The sequence below is a fragment of the Culex quinquefasciatus genome, chromosome 1 (genome assembly GCF_015732765.1).
Source record: "Culex quinquefasciatus strain JHB chromosome 1, VPISU_Cqui_1.0_pri_paternal, whole genome shotgun sequence".
Taxonomy (NCBI): Eukaryota; Metazoa; Arthropoda; class Insecta; order Diptera; family Culicidae; genus Culex; species Culex quinquefasciatus.
This window is the reverse complement of record NC_051861.1, coordinates 3,574,960-3,594,790: the sequence shown is the minus strand read 5'-3', so window position 1 is coordinate 3,594,790 and position 19,831 is coordinate 3,574,960. Positions and strand designations below refer to the sequence as shown.

At 39.7% G+C, this 19,831-nt stretch overlaps 1 protein-coding gene across 1 annotated transcript in view; it reads left to right on the top strand.

Moving 5' to 3' along the window:
• The window catches only part of LOC6032684, an 89,891-nt gene that overhangs the window by 22,230 nt on the left and 47,830 nt on the right, over window positions 1-19,831 (top strand). The gene's annotated exons all lie outside the window — the stretch shown is intronic.

Below are 19,831 nucleotides of genomic sequence, written 5' to 3'. Positions count from 1 at the left end.
TAATCTAATTTGAGTAAGTTTTACCCAAAGTTTAACAAAGAAACAGTTTGGGTGCGTTCTTTTATCACGTAACGCAGTATGAACATTTTGCTACGCGGGGAAAAAAATCTATTTTTAAGTTACGTACAGTTACGAACACTTCCTTTACACTTACAACCGTCCGAACTTACTCAGATTTGAGTATATGGAGCAAATGTCGGATTTGAGTGAATTTAACTCAGATTACACCGAAAATTGAGTAAAATTTGGGTGAGTCTCTTTTAAAATTTAACAAAAATTGAGTAAAATTAACTCAAATTTTACATATTAGCAATTTACTTCTTCCTGAGTAATTTAAAATTAGGGCATAGGATTCTACAGAGTCGAATTTGACTCAAATTTGACGACTAATGTTTACTAAACCTATTCCTTTTCCTATTCGTAGATAACTCAAAAATGACGAACTCCTCGTCTAAGTGTCGCCACAGCAGTTAGTGGTTTCCTGGTGCAAACAAAGAGCTGTCACTATCCCTGAGAAATATGTTGGCTGACATTGGGCGGTCAGTCACAAAAATCAGCTAGAAGTCGAGGTCGAGAAAGAGAAAGCAGTTTTCTGATGCAAGCATACCAAATAGTTTGGAATACAGAGGTTTAGTAAATTTTTGACTAGAATGCCTTATTCCTGATTTGGGTTCAGTGTGACACTGCATAAAACATGATGAACTTTGAGATTAAATTTATTTTATTCATAAAACCAAACTTTTCGATCCAATCACGCTTTTCGATGGCTTAAAAATTCCAACCAACTCAAACACACCGAAGGTCACAAAACTTGTCCAGCATTTTTCCGGTTCGGTGCCCAACACAGAACCCGCTCCTTTATCCTTCGTAGAAACCCAGCAAAAACACAAAAAACCATAACCGATAGCAAAAAAAAAACCTCCCTTCAAAGTCAAACTTAACCCGTTGCGCCCCCATTCGCCAACCCCCATAAAAAGGGTTGGGGACACATTTTGTGGGAAAGTGGTGTCCTTTCCGCCGATCACACCACGCGACGACCGGCGGAGAATAAAAAATCCCCCGAAGCATGGCCAAACCTTCTCAATTATTCACTAATCCCCGCGCCACCAACGAGTGGAGGAGAAAGTGGGGCAAAACGGGTTGAACGAGCCCAACTTTGCCGAATCCTAAGCCGGATCACGGCTTGCTTTGTTTGCAGCTCAAGTTTTGCCCCCGCGTCTGTCAGATCGCCTTCGACCTCAGAGAGGGCAGAAATCGTCGTCGTGATGTCGGCGAGGGGGAAAACAATCACGTGAAACAAAACGGTTCCATTTATTATTGATAACCGAGTGGAGAGGGGGGTCGTCATTATGCGGTTTCTTCGTCCTTCGGACGGCTCTTTCTCTCTTTGTTTGTCAATTGAAATTAAACCTGCAGCTGACATGCGACATCTATCGGCAAAACCAAATGACAGCTGTCCCACCGCACAGAACGACGACGGAGGGTCATTCTCAACCGCAACGCAAATGGCAATTGAAATTGAATTTCTAATGATTGGATATTGATTGTCGCCTCCTGTCGGCAGCAGCAGCATGTGAGAAATCGGCTACAAAGATGGCGGCGATGTCACCACAGCTCTGCGTGAATGTCATTAATCAAGCTCTAAGCAGGCGGTGCGGTTTGGTTTGATGTCACGCAACATGCGGCACGACGACTGTCAAGCATCATCCGTAGTGCAGGATTTTTCCACCAGATGGCAGCGCGGCCTTTGAGGCCGCAGATACCAAGAGGTTATTAATATTGTCTCAATCCATCATGATGCCGAATGGTTGGGATCTTCCAGACGCATCGACGATTAAGCGGTAAACAGAAAAATAATGTTATTTACCTGTCAAATTTATTATGATCTAATCTTTGTTTACATTTTTTTCAGTTGCTTTACATTCAGCAAAATAGCCCGATGTCTGAATAAATAGCTGACACATTTTGTACAGGGTATTTAAAACTGACATCTCTTTGTTTTCTCTGGGAAAAGCGTACACGCAAACGTAAAAACTACTCATTTTTGGGTAAAATGTGTTTTTTTCATTCGCTGAAGATTTAAAAAACTTTTTGATTAAAATTTAATAAAACAACTTTTCAGCTGTTTCCACATCGGCAAACAAAAACAAAGCTTCCACCGTCACTCTGGGAGTGACTTTTGATGACTTCATTTGTCGTCGCGTGGCCTGCTGCGCCAGCAGCAGTGTGCCCAGCAACGTCCATTCGCTCTGACAGTTAATTAAATTTATATCTGGATAAGAAGCAACGAAAAAAAAGAGCCAACTTCAACCGGGGGACCGGAACAGTGGCGACCAACTTAAATTGGATTATCTTTTAATTATTATACTTTTTTCTCGCTTTTTTCTTTTGTCGGAGTTCGGCGGCCAGCCTCTGACCGGAAGTGGAAAGGGGTTATTTTTTCACACATTGAACCACTACGGTCCTCTTCCGGATCGCCGACGAGTGAGTAATGAATTGTGTGCCAAAGAGGAAATACGTGACCATCCGGGGTAGAAGGGTTTGCCTTCTCTATTTTTTTTTGTCGCGACGAGATGAAAGGGTAGCAAAAAAAGCTGCGAGAAGAGAGCGCAAGTGTGACTTGGAAGCCACTTCTGTGTGCTTAATTTTTAATTATGATGGCGGCTGGATTAGTTATGGATGTCACGTCCCCCCCGGCGGAGTGAAAATTAATAATTTCAAACGGAAAGGATACGGCTGCGTGATTGAATTTTTAAAATTTAAAAGCAAATAGAATTCTGTGTAAATTGAAAATTTTCCTTTGTGGGTTAAATTAATTGAAATATTGAGTACTTTCCAAGAGCAGTGTAATTTTTTTTTGACAGATTGATACACGCTTAACAAAAGGTGTAATCCTTTAAGTAGATTTAACTCACACAAAAACTCGAAAGTGATTTTTCGTCATGGCCAACTACAAACCAGGGGATCGAGCCTTTCGTTCATAATTCATGAGCTGTTTTTTTTTCACCGTCGAACATTGAAAAAGTGAAACTTCCCAGAACGTGGCTTCCCGCCGTAGGGCGCTCGCTCCATTTTGATTAAATATTTTTTTTTTTTTTTTTTTTTTTTTCTTCATAACTTATTTTTATTAGGTCCTTTTAGGTGCTGTGACCAGGTTAGGACCGAGGATCAATAGTACAAAAATAATAAATAATAAAATAAAACCGTAATTGAATAAGATGATTATTTTCTCGTGCCATGTGTCAGCAGGTGTGCGATCACGTCAATCTGTTCCTCGGGTGTCTTGCACTGGCTCAAGCGAGCTCTGTATTCCCGGTAAATGGTCCACAGCTCCGACTCGCTGTACAGCTTCCGTTCACCTTGTTGCTCCTTCGGGGTTGCACCGGCGCCGGCGCCAGTATTTTCTCGACTTCTTCCTGCGGGACGAGGATGTTTATCTTCCGTCCCAACGGACGGCACCGCTCCAGGTAGCGGAGGAAAATCCGCCGCGGTGAACGCGGCTCCTGCCGGAGTCTGTTTGTCCTCCTTCCATGCTGGCTGCTTCGGCTTGGACGCCTGCTGCCTCGACTGGATGAACTGCGCCCGTTTGGGACAGCTGCGGTCCAGACCCTCGTGGGATCCAGAGCAGTTGACACACTTCTTGGCTTGCATTTCTTCTGCTTTGCACTTTTCCGTGCTGTGGGCACCCCCACAGCTGCTGCACCTTGGCTTGAGATGGCAGTTACTGGTTCCGTGACCAAACTGCAAGCAGTTCTTGCACTGGGTCACGTGCGGTTCTTTGTTCCGGTAGGCCACCCACCGGACGACGACTGGTCCCACTTTCTTTACCTTACTACTCAACTCCTTCAAACTGGTGTGCCCCTTGGGGAAGAGCACGATGAAAGGCGTCTCATCGATAGCGGGAAGCTGCTGCTTCCGCCTGATGGCGTGTACTGCCAAGACGTCCAGCTGATGTTCCGTCTTGAGCAGCTCCTTGACGTAATCCGGTTCCGCGTTCGGGAGACCTCGCATTACTACCCGGTGCGGTCTCGCACTGCGCTTTCCATGCGTGTAGAACTGCACCTTGTTCTTCTTCAGGTGGGCTTGCACTTGATTAAATATTGAAGCGAGCGATTTCGCCGTCCTGACGGTTGAAAAGTATGAAGAGCGGGAGTTTTATTCACTTTTTTGCCCGCCTGAAACTATCAATTCACTCGTTGAGCTACTTTGGCCGCTGAAATCAATCTGAATAAGCTGATAGTAAAAGTTTGCCCAGATTTGCTACCATGAATAACGGAGAAGGATTTCAAGAGACTTCTTTTGCATAATGTATTCATAAAATCTGAGAAATCCAGCTTGTAGAGTGCACTCACTTCAAGTTTTGATTAAAGTTTCAAGCTGTCAGATGTACACGCTTATTTGAGCACTCAAACCCATCATAAATTCAAACCTGTCAAACTCACACGCTAAATTGAAACAATTCAACTAAGTAGCACAATCGGATGCCGGTTTGTTTCCGCTGGCAACCACACAGTATCAACACGTAATTCCCCAATTAATCAAGAACTACCGTCTTCATGCTATCTGGCATCTGCGACGTGGCGATAGAGTCACCGTCGGTTCCGAGAAAGCGCCGTCCGTTCCGGATCTGCCGTTTGCCACAAGTGGCGCTATTCCGGGGCCCTTATTATCATCATTACTGTTATTATGGCCTGGGACAAGGACGACGACGACGAAGACAGTGCGGTTATGATCCTCCGTCGCCGCCATCTTGGATGCTTCCAAGTAGGCCACGACGACGACGAAGGTAGTGTTTATTAAATTATTGCTCCACAGGGTTGGGGACCTTTTAATGACTAATGCGAAGAGGAGCGAACTGTTTGGTGTGTCTGACAGTGTCGTAATTGTTGGCAGGTGGTGAGGGGAAATGAGCTGGCAACACTGCCTCTAATGGGTACTTAAAGTGGAGGGTATGTGTGGTGGACTGAGATTTTGCTTTAACGCTACATTAAACCTGTCTTATTTTAGAAAGTTATCAACAACATGCATATTAAAAAAAATAAAGTTTACAAAATTTCCGTTTTTATTACAAATATCCTGAATTCTTTAAAAAAAATCACACGAAAACAAAACTGGGTAATTTCTACATACAATTTGGATACTTTCAAAATTACCCCGAATTCACTAAATATGAGCCTATACAAAATTGAGTAATTTCAACAGGAATTAGCCGTAGGAAAGTTTATATCAAATCAATTAAATAAATAATAAAAAGCAAATTGAAACCCTTCAAAGTTAACAGCTTTTTAATACGAAAAAAAAGGAACGGTAATATTTTCGTGCAACGACCCGGAGCAAAGTCAATTTTTTCACATCAAAATTATCCCACGCTCGGTGTCACAGCCAGTTTTCGGTTCGCTTAGTGCTCACTTTGCTGTGTAGCGTACACCAAACGCCAAAAGCAGGCTCGGAGCACAGACAAACAGCCACGAAAGTGTGCAATTTTTCAATGTAAATATCACATTTTTAGAAATTCGCCTCCTAAAATTAACTGACGCGACAAAATAAAGCAAAAATTGACACCTTAAAAATTATTCATATTGAGTGAAAACGCAACTTACACAAAAGTGAGTCCTAAAGCTTAATAAAGATTTTGGTGAATTCAACTTAACATTCATCAAAAATTGAGAGAATTTTAAATGACAGTCAAAAATGAGTAAATAAGTCAAAAATGAGTAAATAAGTTAACAGTTATATTTGGGTAAATTTCACCTGGAATTCAATGAAAATTGAATAAATTTGATCCAAATCATCGTAAAACATAGCTTACAAACTTCTGCGTGTTTTTTATGACAATTTGATTGTTTTGTTTGGTTTAACATACTTAGTAACAAGAAAATGATCAGAATTTGGGTGATTTATCGCTTACAAGGGATTCTAAAAATTCTTCACTTTTCCATCTATTTATCCCTGCCAAAAAGGCACATTTTAATGTCCTGTTCCATACGTTACGCTCCGTGCACTCTGCTCACAGTTTCAGCCATTTCACACGACAAATTTCGACCCAGTAGCGAAAGGTGGCGCTGCAGCCGGTACCTTACCGCTGCTGGCTTTTAATTAAAAATATTTTATTCATTTCGGAGGGGGAACGGGGGGCCTGCTTGCCCAAAAATTCCTCCGTTTCAAATCCAACCGACTGTGACAAGTGTTTTACTTTTGCGTTACCTTCTCAGTTAGAGGGTAGAACTTTTCGGAAAAGAATTTTTCATTCGAAAATAAAGTGTCAATTTAAAGTCGAGTCGAAATCTTTTGTGCAAACTGCTCCGCTTGCTTCTAACTTACTCTGGATACTTTTTCCTACTTTTGGGGTTGTTTGAATATTACGTAACACCAAACTTATGCTTTTCAACGCAAATTTTAAGTTTAATTTAAAATTTCAGTTAAAAAAATGCGTTACGTCACCTCTGAACTACCCCTTCACCGGCTGGAGCAACCTCCGCTGGAGGTGAGATAACTCACTGCTTCCTAAACAGAGCTGGAAGTCGAGATGAGTTATGTGGTGTACACTTTTCTTCCCCGTACAGATATATGAACAGTGAACACACAGTCACTTTTCACGGTGCGATAACTCTGTGCCGGGAGTGTGAGGTTAGGTTAGGTTATAGTGAAAAATACCGTCAGCATTTAGGACGGCACGAAACCAGGGGTGATGAATTTTGAATCACGGTGGTATCAAGCTGAGTTAAATTGAGGGTTGTGAAGATCTTTACAGTTATTGAAGTAAAAAATTTAAATTTTGCGTTTATTGATAAATTCCTATTTAAGCGTGTCAATTTTGTAAAAAAAATATATTTTTGAAACACTCTCAGCAAACGTCAAACAAAACAAAATAATTGTGCACGGTTTGACGTTTGCTAAAGGTGCACGCAGAAAAATGTTTTGTAGAATCAGCCTGTACGAGGTTTGAATCAACAAATTTTTTGTTGAATATAATCAACGCCGATTTTGCGTTGAAACGAACCTTTGTGCTCGCACATTCAAAATTACTCACTTTTCATCAAATCGACCCTACTCGATAATGAGTAAATGGGGCATCTCCTAAAATTTAGCAAATCTAAGCCAAATTAAAACCATCTCACATTTTCTTTGTTTACTTATTTTTGGGTAGGTTTGATGAAAACTGAGTAATTTAAAAATGGATGCGCAAAAGACAAAAGTCAAAATAATGTACCGTTAATTGAGTTCACTTATTTTAAAGAATTTAATTTACCTGAAACAGATAAAAAACATTTTTTTTTAAATAGCTTTCCCCGAATCAACCCTCGCAAATTTCGCCCTTTATTGGCTTCAATTCCGAGGAAGTGACTCGCAGGAGCCCCAGTCAACAAGTTGCCCGGAAAGGGTCAGCCGGAATCCAGAACCACGGCGGCAAAGCAGGTCAAACGAATAAAGAACGGACAGAGGCGGGGTCAACAATTCTCGTAATGTGTACGCCGACGATTCGGGAGGGAAGGAAAAAAAGGGCAATCCACTCAAACCCATTTTCGACGACGGAATTCGGACAGAATTGGTGCACAATGGCAATTGTTTTTTTTTCGTCTGACCTTTTTTAAGGGTCGGGGATGATGACGATGACGGCTAACGAGGGGGGATTTCCGAATGGTCAATTCTCTAAAATTGTGTTTGTACGCTTTTGGGGGTTGATCGTTTGGAAGATGATTAAATTGAACTTTTCCTCTCGATGAATGGTAATGGAGGGTTGTTATTTCAATGTTTTGAAATGATGAACAAACGTCCCTTTCGACTGTGCCATAAGTTATTTAGCATTTTCATCGTCTGAATATTTTACCACACAATTTTCATCGAACAAAGCATCCTTTCACTGCGAAAGTTTCTATTGTTGAAGGCAACTTCCACCCGAAACTTTCCAAACAATAGGCAGAGTCCGATGGTTAATTTGCTGTCCGAACCGGACAAACCGGATGGAATGTGCAGTGGCTTCTGAGCCCCAAGCCCCGAAAGTGGTGGTGGCTAATTTGCACAACTTTGATGGTAAAAACTATTTCCGAAAGTTACGAACAAAGTTGAGGGCAAACAGCACGGGCACATTGTTCCGGCGAAAGGTACCTGCAGTGGCTTCCGGAAACATTCCAAGCTGTAAAAACATTCCGGAACTGATTCCAGAAATTGAAAGGTGGGATGAATGCCGCAAAATCGGGTAATAAGGCTTGCCTTGCCGTATTTTCAATTAGCGTGTACTTTGACAGCGGCTTTTTGGGTAAATTTTACTAACTTTCTTTAAAAAAATACCAACAAAAAATGGCAGTGTTGCCAGCTCCGAACCACTCAAAGCAAAGCACTGATGTACACGAAATTGCGTTCGTAAAACGCAAAACACCGAAAAATAACCACGGTAATAAAAATCACACACGCCATTAGGGCTACACGGGCATAAATTAAGGTGAAAGCCATCCAATCTGGCATCCGCCCACTCACTCGCTGAAGAAAGCTCTTCCATGACAGGAGCAAGAAAAAAAAAGCAAAAAAAAAAGACATGTCGCACGTTTTGCGGTTGTCGTCGAGGACCGACGACGACGACTTGCGAAAGCTCGTAAAATTGAAAGAAAAGTCACCCTTCTCTTGGCTTTTTATTGAAAAAAGTGGGGATGAAAAGGTGCAGACGAAATGGCGAGGAATAAATTTAATATTAAGTTATTTTGTTCCTGAGGAGCGGCCAGATATGGCCGCTCGTTTAAAGCACTCGACGTCGAAGGAGGCGTTGCAAGCTGTGACGTTTGGGGGTTTACACGCGGATCCCAAAGTAGTGTGATATTTGGTCTTTCAAATTTGAGTGACATTTAATCTAAACACGAAGCGAACTTAATGTAAACAAACTCATAATAGAGTTATCTACGGGCGCATGTATTGCGTATACGTACGCGAAAAAGATTGAGGTTAAATTTTGTACCCGCCAGCAAAACAAATGGTGTGCAAGTGTGCGTGAGAGCGGGCTTAGATAACTCTATGATCCCAAAATAGCAGACATCTTAATTTGAGTAAAATTTACCCTAAATAACAAAAAAAGTTTTTGTTCGCAAATAATTTAAACAAGTTCAAAATTTGCGTCATTTCAGTTAAGCGTGTATCGCCAGTGTTGTCAAATTTCACTATTAAAAAGGAAACAATTTTGTCATAATAAATTCAAATTGTTTTTCAAAAGAACAATCTAGACCGGTCAGCCTACAACACCCATCAGCAACAGCAGGCTGTGAATTTCGAGCCAACCGAAAAGTAAGGTTAGGATTGAAAACCAAGAGAGTGGCAAAGGGCCGACCACCGGCTCGCGTGCCACAAGTGGAATTTTAATATCGACATTTTTTATTCAAATTCAGGGACCATCGAGCGGGCCGCCCACCACTAGAAAGTGGCTTTGTTTTCAACCCTCGCCCATGAACTACGACACACAACCCGAGGCGAGTCCGTATTTTTTTATTGGCTTGAGGTTATGAACGGAATAAAATCCGATCTCGGTGGCACAATTGTCGCTTTCGGCCAACAAAAAAGGGGACCCGGAGGAAAAAAAGGTAAATTGAAAAAATAGCCATTTTTATCAATCGGCTTTGGGGAGGTGACCTTTTCGCACTGGGGCGAGCGAGTTTCCATTGATGGTGCGGGCAAGCCGAATTGGATAGTCGAAGCTGTCATAAAAAGAATAAAATTCGGGGAAAATGTCCTGTTGCATGGCATTGTCACAATTGGATCGAATTTCTGGTTATCGAAGGATTTTAGGTGGAAAATTTGCTACTAAATTAAATATTTATCAACAACATTTTTTTTCTTTTTTATTTCAGGTGAGTTTTTCCACTAAAATGGCTAAACCAGGTATGAATTCAAATTTCTGGCAGCACTGCCGTCAACCAATCTCCACCAAATCCCAACCGTAACTTCCGCTGGCAGCTGAATTAAGAGCCCACTCATTTCCCCCGCTCTGACTGGCGTGACATTCATGATTATGTCAGCACTGAGCGTTCGCGAATACCTTACCCATGGAAGTAACCACTTAAACCATAAAACACAACCTTCCACGAGCTTACACGCAACACACCTTGGCGCGGTGTAAACAAAAATCGATTCCCAATTTTACGACTCAATCAGCGGCTGGCAGCACGGGGCTTTCCTTAACGACAGTATGTCAACGCATAAAAATGGCGGCTCGCACGCAAATGTCAGAACAAATCTCGCTTGACATTTATGCTACCGCACGCAACGACGATGACGGCGCTTTGTTGTTGTTGTCGTTTGAAGATGTTTCCTACGCACGGAAATCCGCACCGCGTGGTAGGCCGTGACTTGCTGTGTCGTGTTATAAAATCGCGTGTCAATCAATTGTTTTCTTGATTTTTTTCTGTCAACCCAAGCAACCGCCGCTGACGTGCCAGACGTGGGGTGGAATGTCAAACGGGGACTAATTACAAGGTGCTGGCAAGCCGTTTATTTTCACACGCCATCTTGGATCGCCGGAGGCGATGGTCAAATTGAAACCGTTCAAGTGGGACTTTCCTCCAGTGTTGCCAAAGTTTGAAATCATTTTCACCTTTTCTCGAACTTCTTGCCACGAACTTCTTGGCGCGGCGTTGCTCAAAGTTGCTCCTCTTCGATGGACGATGAAATCAATGGTACCAGACATTTTGACGGCGGCTGCCAAGGAAAACTTTTCCTCCCCCCTCTTCGGAATATTCATTCCTGCGTAAAATCTCCAACAACATGCTAATAAAAATGGAATGCCCCGGCAAACCGGACCGATGCGCGATGAAAGGTTGTTTGGCGTAAGTGCCAAGAGCTCAAGTGAACATAAAGTGCTTCCAGTGAAAAAGGTCGTGTGGGTGGTCGGAACCCACTACACGGGACTGCTGGAGATAAAAATAACCGTAAAAAATCCTTGCATTCAGGAATGGTCGAGCAATTGATGGGAACCCTTGAGGGTAACGGTACGTTTTTTGTTGGATCGGTGCCCAATTGCCGACAGTTTGGCAACACTGGTCGTTTTCATTTCATTCGGCATGCCGATGAATAATAAAAGAGAAACATTCTGTGAAATTAAACTACTTGTTCTATGTATCTCCGAACAATTCGACTTTATGTTTCAATTATTTTCAGCAGTTTTCACAGCACAAATTTGATTTATCATTTATGAGTTAAGAAATCGCTTTGGCAGCCCTGCACGCCCTACACGCTCTACACGTTACACGATTAAATTTGACAGATGCACTGTTTACTCATTTTTGTGTCAGTTCGGATTTGACCAAAACTGGGTGATTTGTGCTAGTAAAATCAAAACATAAACAATGCTTTCATTTACTTTTCAGATAAATTTAATCGCAGTGGTGCCAGTTTGAGCATTTTTACATACTCTCTCTCGAGCTCTCTAGTATAAAAATTCTCTATTTGTAAATCAACTAAAATTGTTTGTTTCGAATTGATGATTTCTGTTTTTTCGTAATCTCAATCAAAACAGTTTGAAATGTTATAATCCAGCCATTTGTCCATCAAATTTGCCCAAAATACAACCACATCACGTTCGCCATTAGTTTGCCAAATCGGTTCTCTTTTGTTCCCTCGAAATCGACACCGAGGGGTCCATCAACCGCGTGCAACACGCGGTGAATAATTCAATCCCGGTGTGCGGATCCCCAATCACGTCTCCGTATTCGGATGATATTGACATTAAATGCAGACACCTCCTCCGTTGACAGTTTGTCATAGACTGATGGCTAAGACGTGGATTGCATTATTTTTTTGATTTGTCTCTTTGAAAAATGTTCAATTTAATCTTATTTTCCGATTTTTCAGATTTCTTAGTCTAAATTAATAAAGATCGTTTAATACCACACTCTATCTTAAAAATTCGCAAACAACATAACTTCGACTCAAGGGATCCCAACCCCGAACTGCCATAATTTTTTCGCTCGGTCGAATTTCTCAGATTCTGGGTGGTAACGCTTCCTAACGACTTCCTAATAAAATGACTGTTTGTTTTACGACGGTCCTTTTCCCTCCCCCTCCGGAAGCGTCCATCCAAGCAGGCGTTGGACACTTTTGACAGCGCGCACTTGACGAAGGTGGCTCCGCCGCCATCATCGCGCGACCAGCAGTCAACGCCTACGTGATCCGTCGCAGTTTTTACGCTCGGAAATGGTCGGAATGGCCTCATAACCGTAAAGAAAAGTGTCGGAACGGAAGTGGGATGCCACCGACTGGGGGTTCCACCGAGTGGGAAGTCTTTCCGGCGAAACGATTTCAGTTTAAGAGGTCAGCCTCGGTGGAGGAAAGTGGGAAATTGATTTTGTCTTTAAGCTGTCTTGAAATGGCTGTCTTTTGTTTCGAAATGTTTTTCGTTAATTTGATTGTTCGCTTATTCGAATTCATTTAAGGAGGTATTAGACTACGGCAAACAAACAAACTCGCACTTTTTGACAGTGTGTGTGACAGTGGCTTTGTTTGAAAAAATGCAGTCTGCATATATTTTGCCTTTTTTACGAATTTGGCAAACTGTCAAACATGAAAAAGTGCAAGTTTGTTTGTCATACCTCCTTTAGTTTAAAAGGCACTCATATATCAGAATTCAGTTGTCAAACAGATGTTTACATCTCGAATTCTAATTATTCCGGCTAATGTTTTGAAATCACAAAACCTCATTTATGTTTCTGCTGTCTTTGTCAGACAAACATCATCAAACGTGACAAAACATTTATGTTTCCAATCATTAAACACTAAACGTTAATATTCCCCTTGTACCGTTTATGATTTTGATTGCCACCACCAACAAGTGGCACATCGTTGCGCACCCAAAATTGAGCATAATTTCACCCTCTCGTAATGGCAACACTGCCAGCGCGTGCCCATAAACAGGGCGTTAAAAATTCAATTAAATTTCCGCACCGCCCACCCCTTTTTTGCCTCCCTCCCCCTAAATAAGCTTTTAAATCACATCACCAGTTCCCCATTTGTGCCGCCCATGGCAACCATCCAGAGCGCACGAAGCACCTTTCGTGCATATTAATTAAATTTAATTGAGTTAAATTCTAATGAGCATTCTCATTTACCTTCAATTACGGTGCTGATGTGACGCTGCTGGCTGATGCTGGATGTTGCCACGTGTGCTCCAAGGAATTACGGGTTTCATTATTTCTTGAGGGCATACTTCACATGTGTACCAACACGTTCTTCTACAGACGTGATCATAACCGGCTTTTGAATGTGTGTGTGTAAACGTGGGTAAGCGACTGGAAAAATATGCCTCCGCTCACATAAATTCTGTCACTTTTTATAGAATTTGATAATTTTGCAGTTATTTTATCCTAAGAAAAAATTATTAATTTATAAACTGCATTATTATTGAAAATCATGATCAATAACTCCAATTTAAGTAGATTCCGACGTATCATCTGTCAAATCAAACACACACACACACACACACACATTAAAGAACCCTTATCTGAGCTGTAATAAATGGCTTTAGAATGCTTTCTCAATTAAAATGATTTTTTATTCAATTGAGAAGTACATCATATTTATGGATTTCATATAAAAAAATCTACGCATTTTGAAGAAAATTATCAAATCTATAAAAATTCCAGACATTTACTATGGGAGCTATCAAATCTTTCACCAAAAAACCACCGGCGTCGAAATTGTAACTACTCAAAAATCTGTAATCAAATGTTACCCACTTTTGCCTTGGTTCACTTTTGCGGGAATTTAACTAATAATCTAGCAAAGCAATGTAAAAGGGCCAATGTCGAAGTCTAAACAAAGAGTCTATACTGCTCGTCCTTGGTGTGAAAATCAGCTGACGTAATATTTTAAAGGAGCTTAAACAAAAATTCATTTTGCTCTTTTTTTGCCGTTTCTCGTCCAATTTTGACAGTCGGAAAAGGAAAAATAATTATAAGTCATACTCAGCCATTTGAAAAAAAAAAATCCAGGGAAGGGACCATCCATAAACCACGTGGACACTTTAGGGGGGGGGGAATGGCGATTGTCCACGCTCCATACAAAAAAGTTTTTTTTGTATGGACAATTATCCACGAAGGGGGGGGGGGGGGTTCGAGATTCCCAAAAAAGTGTCCACGTGGTTTATGGATGGTCCCGAAGATATATAAGGGAGAAATAAAAAATTGTTTTTCCAACACAGCAATTTTCTGGTTTTCTGAACAAGTCCCAGTAACGGAAAGGACCTAATAAAAAAAAGCTTACGAAAAACAAAAATATGTATTTAAAAATCTAGCTCAACATTAGAAAATCTAACAATAAGTATTTCAGGCCCTTTCAAAAAGTTATTATCTTTGCTTGACCATATCTCAGCAACCAAAGGCCGCATCAACAATGCATATGTATTGGTACAGATCGCAAAAATAAATGGAAAATGCATTTTCAGAAAAATGTGAGTTTTTGGAGCTTTACAGTCTTGAGAAGAGTTGTTGCAAATGGGAAGGGGCAACTTTGGGCTTGGTTGAAAATTAGGGTGGTTCACGATTAGGGTGTTTTGGAAAAAAAAAACTTTTCAGAAATATTTTTGGATTTTTTTCTCTGAATCTGCGTTTATAATTTAGCCAAAGCTACTAAATCGATATTTTTTGTCATATTTCTGGTTTCTGTGGGTTTATATGATAATTTTACATAAAACTCAAAATATGACCAAACATTAATATTTTGGGTTTTGGACGAATAAAAAAAGAAATTGTTGGGAATTTTGATTGAGCTATTCAAAAAAGTAACCAAAAATAGCTTTAACTCGAAAAAAGCACTTTATTGGAATTTCACTTACGTACTTTTTGATTGCAAATTTGATTTTACCAAAAAATGAAATGTTTTTTTAGCTCTTCTGATTTTTTTTAAATACAAAAAAAAATAAAAAGTTGGTCAAACATTTTTGCCAATTCTTGAATTTTCTGAAAAAGAAGGTTTTTTATGTTTCCTAAAACGAATCAAAAAATCAAAAAGTTTGTTTTTTGAAAGCATTTTTAAATGACAAAAATTTGTTTAAAAAATCTGCAATTTTTTTTTGTGTGTATCATTTATTTCGATGTAGATCTCGTCTTAGCTGGCAAATTTAACTTACCAAATAGTTATATACAGCAATTCCCCACGAAAACAGCATTATTCGAAAAAAAAGTTCTCCGATCGCGCTCAAAATTTTTCTGGGGGTTCCTTGGCCAAAATAATTAAACCCGTATTTTTTTGTTTGGCCATTAGGGTGACCTACGCCGTGTCAGGGTGGTCCGAAAAATGGCAATTTTCGTCGATTTTCGCAAAAACCACTTTTTTCAAAAAAATCATATCTCCGCGCAATTTTATCCGATTTTAATTATTGGAATACGCAACTTTTGGTACCCTAATATGGTCATCGCTGAAATTTTCAAGTTATCGCAGTTTTTGTGAAAAAGTAGATTTTTTCCCTTTTTCGTCATTTTCCCATTTTTGCGCGTGGCGCGTCGAAAAACCCAGTTTTTAGTTTTCAAAAAATCGTATCTCAGAGTATCAAAAACATGACTTCACAATTTTTTTAAATGTTATGTGAAATTTTCCGAGGAATCAGGTTAACCCTCTACAACCTAACCCCGCCTCTAGACGGGCTTCAATCTAAAAAATCGCCAAAAATTCATTTTCCAACCGATTTTTGATCTTTAAAAAGCATTGGAAAGAAGAACTCTTAAAATTTTAGAAAATTTCAGGGTTGGGAGTTTAACTTGTTTTATGTGACTTAGCCAGTGTTTTTAAAAATGTCATTTTTAGGGGTCAACTTTGGCTGTGTTTTTACTAACATTTCCTATATTTTCAGTAAAAGAAGTATGCAGTAATTTTTGTAGTGTCCCAGACTATGCCTCTACGCATTTTTTCGCAATTTAAATGATGATGGTGCCATTCTATAGCAGAAAATGTGAAAAACATGCAAAAAATTGAAAAAATGACTGTAAAAACGTGAAAAAATTAGATAGGCGAAATGTAATTATATTAGGTGGTAGAATAGGCCAAATACTACCAAAAACAAACATAAACTAAACAAGATAAATGCAAATTAAAATACTAAAAATAAAACAAGAAAAACATAAAACAAGAGAAGTAAAGTTTTTTGTAAAACAAAAGTAGTTGAGCTCCTGAACACGGGAAAAATAAATATTTTCGAAAAAAAAATTTGGGCAGTAGAGGGTTAACATATTTTCAGACATAGGCTCTTTGGTCCCGAGACCTTCAAAACAGCATTTTAAGTTTTCATACGACCTTTTCAAATGTTAAGCTAGATTTTTGATACTTCTTACTATTTTTCCCAAATAGCCAAACTAATCACCTTTCTGTTGCGTCTAAGACAGCTAAAATCGGATGAAATGGCGCGGAGATATGATTTTTTTTTTAAAAAGTGGTTTTTCGAAAATCGACGAAAATTGCCATTTTTCGGACCACCCTAACACGGCGTAGGTCACCCTAATGGCCAAACAAAAAAATACGGGTCTAATTATTTCGGCCAAGAACCCCTAGAAAAAAATTGAGCCCGAACGGAGAACTTTTTTTTGAAATCATGCTGTTTTCGTGGGGAATTCCTGTATATATACGTGAAAAAATGTCCACTCTTGTGAGATGAATAATTTTTTTCTGAGTTATTCTCATCATTAATTGCAACTTTGCTGTAGACACCAAATGGCTCAGATTTTTTTTCGGAATACAATTTTTAAATTTTATTGAAAAATACATATAAGAAAAGTGAGAATCAGGGGGAAAAGTGTTTTTAAACTACTAAATTTTAATGGAAATTGGCAATTAAATAACAAAAAATATTTCCAATACCTTCACATTACTTTCGAGCAAATAAATCAAATTACGTGGGTGGGAAGCTTGATTAAGCAAAACCCCGTTCCCTCTTCCCACATGTGTGTTCCCTTCGGCAATGTAAAAATTTGCATCGATCCAACCTTCGACGAGGACGACGTCGTCGTCGCCATCATCGAAGAAGAAGAAGAAGAACGAATCCTTTCCCTGGATGGTGGTTGGGCTTATAATTTCATGCTTGGTTAGGTGATAATTAAGAAACCCCGATCGAGTTAAAAGCGGTTTGTCGGATTTTCCGCTAATGAAAAATGTTCCGATTGAATGAGCTTGTTTCAGAGATGGAATTCGGTTACGTAAAGTATCACGCGTCTCCATTAAATTTAACAGATTCGTGTTGTTTCGGTGGGGACGCAGGGTAGTTCATGTTTGAGCTTAAAGCTCAGTCATAATACAATTCCATCGAATACAATTTGCATTATAGTATTAACTTGAATACCATAATCCAATTAGATTTCAATCAATGCCGATTTGACTGCACACGTTTGCGAAGCATTTCTCCGTAGAACCAATTTAAAATTTGCATTGAATGGCAGTAAAAACACAGACTCACTCTCACACCCTCACCCTCACAAAAAAAATACATTTATTCACCACGATAAACATGATAATAACTGTCTACTAGCTCGGATGATGGGATTATCGTTTGTGTGGGATTCCTCTGGCTGAAACCACACACACACACACGCACATTCCACAATATGCCAATGGCAATGATTCACAAATACACGCTCAAAAAAAGCTCGTCATTTCGCTCGTCTCGCGGAGAGAAAGTTGAATAGCAGAGCCCGCGCTCGGAAATGAATGGGAAATTTATTCTGAAGCAAGAAAAAAAAAGATGAGCTGGTTAGCCCCCTCGAAAAAATACTCGGAATTTCAGTGTTCGTACAACGATGTGAACGAGATTTGCACAGTTGAAAAATTAAAAAAAAATTGATTAATCATATTTTATTCGAATATAAAAATATTTAAGACGAATTAAAATTTCAAATCTCACAACATTGTTTTTTTTTAACTGTGAGCACCTGAATGTTTCGATGATGATGTGGCTCGCAGGTTTCTTTTCAACGGTGGAACCACTTTTACTCTTTCCTTCCCTGTAGCTGAATGTATGGGAAAACGCAAAACACTACCAGTCAGAGGGATATATAGTGAGAGAGAGGGAAAAAAGGATAATATTAAAGAAATTAACATATGTATGAATAGCGCTCATTCAAGCAATTCATTCGGCGAAAGTTTCGTGCCGAAAGTGGAAACATGTGCTTTGGGTGCAGAAATGGGATGGAAAAAGATTTAGTTTTGTTTCCCGGCGTCGTTTATTTTTCACGGTGGAGAGCGGAACTTTTAATACGATTTATCTTCATGAATTAGCTTTCTTTTTCTGGTAAGCAAAAACACATCAATTGAAGCTCACTTAAAATATAAATTCTACAATCAGCACGCATTATTTTGTATAAGACCGTTTCATGCCTAATCCTATAAAAAATATTTATTAATTTAAAACTAAGCCATACACATTAGGGTGGCTCGACATGATCGATTTTACTGAACAGACATTTTCCGGTCCATTTGGGAGCGATTGGGTTTGACCCGGCTTTCCGCAAAGCGATTCAAATTTGTAAGGAAATTTGTATGGGAAAACCCTCTTTTTTACATTTTAATTTTTATAATTTTAATTTTTCACTCAATTTAAAAACTAACACCGTAGAAGTATAGTCCTGAATGGCCTCTAAAACTTTCCCCAAGAAAGTATTGTTCTATCTTGCTTCTGGAAAAAGATATAGAGTTTTTAAAAGAGGCATGTATTACACATTTGAGAGTAGAGGTGGGCAAAACCGTTTTTTTAGAAGCCACTCATGTTCGTTCGCTACTTAAAAAGAGCGGCTCTTTTAAACGGCTCTTTGATGAAAAAGTTATTATTAAGAGTGGTGTGATTTTTTTTAAATATTTCAATGGACTTTGATAAATTATTTCAGGAAAAAATTAACTAAATGCGAGAAAATGCGATTGTCTTGGCGGTCTCTTTGTCAAGGTTTCTACTCGAACCTAAACGTTTGAACAATTGAATGGCATCCAAACTTAAATCTAGGATTTTGGAAAAATCGCTAATAATCTTAAATAAGGGTTTATTTCTGCCAAGACACAAGCTTAAAAATCATTCCATCTTGCAACGGATTTTTCAAAAGACCTGAGTTTAAAAAAGAACCGCGGCTCTTTTTTTATACGCCATGGTTCCTTCGCTCTTTTTAGTGAACCGGCTCTTTGAGCGGCTCGCTCTTTTTTGCCCACCTCTATTTGAGAGTATTCCTACACAGAAAAATATTTGATTTTTAATCCTCATGGGAAATCATCGGTTGTGTATGTGAATTAAGGTGGGTATGTTTTTCAAAAAGTTCTCGGATCAGGTTTTAGTATGGTTCCCCTTGTAGGGCATACCCATAGGGACTTTCATGCCAAATATCAGCTCATTTGGTTGTAAACTGGCTGCGCGCATCAGGGTTAAAGTTTACATGGGAATTACTATGGGAAATTGGAACTTTTTGTTCAAACGCTCCTACAGGTCTGGGAAAATCACGCGCCAACTTCTGGTATGGTCAGGCCTATGGGGAATGGTCTGGAGAACACTTTTCCCGAAGAGAGCATATGGATTCATTGTCCCTAGACCTGGCGCATCGGCAAACAATCCGATGTCTCCGGAATCAACGGTTTTCCCTGAAAAAGCATCAAATTTTCCTTAGCATGCTATGAAAGCTCGATGCACACCGCGACGCCATACGTCAGGCAGCTACCACGTGGGTGAGAAACGGCTGGAATATTCAAATACAAACCTTCTTTTAACTAGAAAATGATCATTTTGAGCGCTCCTGATGTTAATTAGTCGAATTCAGAATCTTTGCATAGCAAATTTATATATTTTTGCAAATATTTTAACCACGTGGTAGCTGCCTGACGTATGGCGTCGCGGTGTGCA